Below are 5,005 nucleotides of genomic sequence, written 5' to 3' on the forward strand. Positions count from 1 at the left end.
CCTTTCTTTTATTTATAACAGACCTTAAAATTATACGCAACTGCACATATTCGTTAGGTAGGTACACACCATACACATAGGTTGGTAATTAACTAGGTACCTAATCTGATCAGGGTACAAGCAAAATTGAAAAAGGTACACTCAAAATTTAGTATCAATTATACACCTGTCGTAGAGATTTATTTGAAGAGCTTAAGGCGATTAGAGTCCTCAATGACCTTGGGCGTTTGACCTTCACGCCGCGAGCAACACCCGCGTACCCCGCACCAAAAACTCCGATTTGACACCGATCAAAAATACACGGGCATAGGTAGATACAGAATAGAAGCTCTTTCTTCATACATTACTGCCTATTATTTTAAACTTAAATTGATGAACCTTGATGTCGGTGTCATTAAAATCAGGCGAAAAGGTATTTAATAAAAATAACAAAATCCATGAACATTTTGTACGGGATAAAATTTTATTTTATTTTTCGTAAATTTTCTAATGCTTTTGTCGGTTCAGTCGTTCTCGAAATTTGAACAAACCCGACTTTATTACAAGCTTTTATTTAGCTTGCAATTTATCAAACTCTTGCTACTTTCTTGCTTTATCCACGAAACATCCCTATTCTTCGAAATTATTACGATCTACAAACGGAAAATCTCTGCTACTACGCCGCAGTAAATTCCCCATCATAAATAAAAAGATTTTTTTTAAAACAAGCTCTTGTATGCTAATAATTTTGGTTTCATGACATGCTCCTAAAATTCATCACCTTATAAGAGGATTTCAGTTTTCACCAAAAGGTAGGCCACCGACTCCGAAAATGGCTAATTTTGTAATCAGTATCCAAATTTTTTAATAAGCTCTATACAACAATTCAATAGAAAGAAAGAAAGAAAGAAAGATACATTTATTACAATGGACATCACACAAATACAGGCAATTACATAGACATGACAGTGGCACATAATAATAAAAGAAGAAAAAATAAAAACAAGAGTAAACTGAGCAGTGCCACCCATTCACCAACAAGATGCCCACTGCAACGGGACCCCACTCAGCATATGCCGTGGCCCACGGTGACGAAGGCCACGGCGCTGGTTTTCAGTGTGCCAATACCACTTTATCTCAATTTTTTTAATGTGACAGGAGGCAAACGAGCAAACGGATCACCTGTTGGTAAATGATTACCGTCGCCCATAGACACCCGCAGACCCAGGGGCGTTACAGGTGTTATTTTTAATTGTGATATTTTCGCGAAGAAACATATTGAAAATCTAATTCTAATAAGTATGAAAAACATAAATAGTTTTCTTCACGTAAATCGATTAAGTTACAGATTCTGACTAGCTCCTAATTTGGATACTGATTGCAAAGGCCTAGTAAATAAATAACGTAATAATTTTTCTACTTGTATTTATCTAGTGCAGTTGTTTTGGAGTCAATTATAGTTTTTTTACACTAATAGATTCTATTCAGGTAGAAAATAGCGTCTGAGCGCGTCATAATTCAATTGTATTGCGGCTTGACTCATAATTTCCCATAAATAAATTAATTTTAACTCATTGGTTTTATCTGATATTTGGAAAATGTACTATGTATCATGATTGAAAATTCTTAGCTTTCTCCAGTAATACTGATATTATTATACTGTGACTCGCCACCCGCCAGACCGAGGCGATTTTGTCAAAAATATTGACAAATCGCGAACTGTCACAGGAATAAAACTGACACGCGTCCGTCCTCCGTAAGCGCCACCGCGCGACTGATTGAGATTGTCCAAGCCGTCATGGCCGATTTTTTTACATTTTTTCAACATAGTAACTAAATAAGACGCAATAACAAAAGTTTGAAAAGTTGTCGACCTAGAAAATACAAAGTCCTATCTATTAGTATATATTTTAAGTGTAAAATGTTAAAAACGAATATATGAGAGTAAAACAAAAAAGCCGTCGACGTACTTCTTTGGGATTTTTTTTTATCGGACAAACTATGCAATATCGTGTTTTGGAAAAGTTGTCGCCCTAGTTAAAGACATTAACTTACTCGTACAATTTTTTATTTGCTAAAATATCTTTTCATTTAGAAGCTATCTGCAAACAAAATAGGTCAAATATCGACAATTTGGGAAATCATGGCCTTAAGTAACTGTACTGGTAGGTACCACATCACATCATAATAAGTTTCTTTCAGCACTACCATAACATTCCGATATAGGTGGATTGCCACCTTTAGGACTCGTCTCGCTTACCACCGCCCACACAATAGTCCAAACTCCATTAAGAATCTCATCTCCAAACCCATCTCTGATCCGGGCTTTAGAAAAAACCAATTTAATTATGAAGACGTTAGAAATTGACAAAGTTGTTGACCCTATTTGCTGTAGGCTACGAAGGTAGGTTCAAATGTAATTAAGAAAGATACTCAATTCAGAAGATTGGCCACTAAATAGGTGAGTTCATAAAAGTCTGAGATTTTTTCGTTAAAGAAAGAATTTAGGGTACCTAGGTATTACCTAAGCCCACTAAAGGACTCTAGACCTACATAAATCTCATGTATTTTTGTACAACATTGGAGATTTATTTTGAAAATTATAAATAACTTGAAAAAATTGAACTGTCTAAGGCGGGAATCGAACCCACGAAATTTATTACATAATTAGAAATGTTTACAGAAGAATATGAATTATGTACCTAGATTGTTGGATGCTTTACCTATAGGTACGTACGAGCTACCTATTTTGGAGGGCGAGTGGGTGTTATTGTGATTACATTCAGCATAGGTCAAATTAGTGACTAAAATAATCATATTGGTCATAATAGGTACAAGAAAATATTTCAGCTTTTATGCTTTTATTTTTTTATGAAAGGTATTCATTGCCCGCCTTTCTACGAATATTGATCAGTTTGTCTTGTTACAGAAAGATTTTATGTCGATTTATGTAAAAACTTTTTTATTCCCGGGAAATGTTACGATGCCCACCATGGGAGTAAAGTCAAAGGGCAATACAATACCGAAACGTATTTTTCTCGACTTATATTGGACATTGATTTAATTTCCCGGAATTTCTGCTGACCTCAAGAACCTTTGTAATGAGGTATCTCCATTTATTACAAACTTACGATTGCCCATAAATGGTTTAAATGTTGAATGTGCTTTAATCGTAAGGTTCCGGCAAGCAAAATAAGGTAATAATACCCACTCTTTTTGTAGATGGGTCATACGAAGGGACTCCCCAGCTTATCTGGCCTGTGTGGGGAGTAGGCCAAATCCTCTATCCCCCATTTGCCTCTGGTAAATTAGAGAGGGTTGTTCCAAGGGTATGTTTCGACATTGCATTGCGGGTTAGTGCTCCATAGTTCCACACCCACTAGTGCAAGCACGGGGTGTTCCCTCTGCCGCATAGAGGTCAGCGCCTTGGGTAGGTACTAAAGCCTGGTCCGTGAGCACGTAGAATTTAGTCCAATGACCCCAAGCTACCCATCCTTATCGCTCGCGCGTAATTATATTGCTTATAGACGCCTTCCGCGGACGTCCCACCATCCTACACGGCGGCCCCCCTTTGAAACTGGTAGGTTTCAATCTTAAATTTAAGTATTATATTTTATCTCGCAAAAAATACTTAACTTTAAGATGAGAGCTAAAAATTAATTGAGAAGTTACCCACAGCACTGAATTATAACTTGTAAAGAGGCTTAGTTTGACGTCTTTACGGTGTCTTCCGTTAGGAAAAAACACCTTAATTACCAAACTTTTCGAGTTCGTTACGGCTGTCTTAATTGGCCTGATATTTTGAGCCTCCGATAACAAAGCTTACGTAACTACGTACTTAATTACTTTTTAATAAGTGTGTTTAATGAGATATTAAGCCCCTAAGCTTATTAAATATGCCTTTTATACGTGGTACGTCGTACTTTTTAACAACATTAATAGTAGTAACTAAATTATAAGCGCTCAAATATTTTGTTACGCTGAACTACTGAGATTGAAATACGTCATAGGTACAAAATAGGTATATTATTCTGTATGTACAGCATTTTATTTACCTATGTGTAACATACACGTACGTACTTGGTACGTATAGGGCTTTGTTTTAGCTACATAATGTTTTTGTCAGTTGATTTCCTTCAAATGATATGGTAAGAGAAAAAAGTGTTTTAGCAGCTTTTTGTAGATCTGCTTAAAAAAGGCCTATAACTAGGCCTCCGCTGGATAGTCTTCTCAACTAGGCCTACTTAAAGGCCTTTAACTTAAAAGCGATTGCATACAAACAAACATAAAAAATCAACATCTGGCGATGATTTGTTATCAACACAGAAACAAGGAAAAAGCATTATATCTAGATTACGTAGCAATCAAAACTTACTTAAAGTGCTTTGTCTCAGAGATCCTGGTCCATATTTTGTCTGAAAACAGGGGCTCTTTTTTAATTAGTTCGGAATTAGAAAAACAATGACAAGGCATTAATTATAAGCACAACTGTAAACTGTAGCAATTAGTTTGGTTCTTTGTGTAACATTTTTGTAATTCTAACAATTTATTGTCAATTTGTTGAACAAACAGCCATACTGAAATTGTTTTTAAATACCAACAATCGCTACAGCATTTGTGAGCATGATATTTGAAGTAAAATATTTATAAAATGAAATTATGTAGGATACTTAGTAAAAGTCTGAGATGTAGGCTCTTCTTTCTGCTTTTATAAATTATTAATAAATTGGAAATTAGTTAAATAATCCTTATAATATGTGACTTTTACCTTTCTAAGGCTGAGTTGCACCACCTAACTTTGACGTTAACTATGGCGTTAACTGGTGCTTTTTATATGGAATTTGACAGATGTTTGTCAAAGTTAAAGTAAGATGGTGCAACCCAGCCTAAGGCTTTCCATGCCAACGAAGAAAGGTGTGTACGATTGTTAAGACTTATACAAAGAATAGAATTAACATAATTCAACAGAAAATCGCATTATTCTCGTATCCGTAGTGACGTACTCATTATATTGAGTCATAGAGAC

Source organism: Ostrinia furnacalis, unplaced genomic scaffold, assembly GCF_004193835.3.
Source record: "Ostrinia furnacalis isolate ACB-3 unplaced genomic scaffold, ASM419383v2 OfSCF0215, whole genome shotgun sequence".
Classification (NCBI taxonomy): Eukaryota; Metazoa; Arthropoda; class Insecta; order Lepidoptera; family Crambidae; genus Ostrinia; species Ostrinia furnacalis.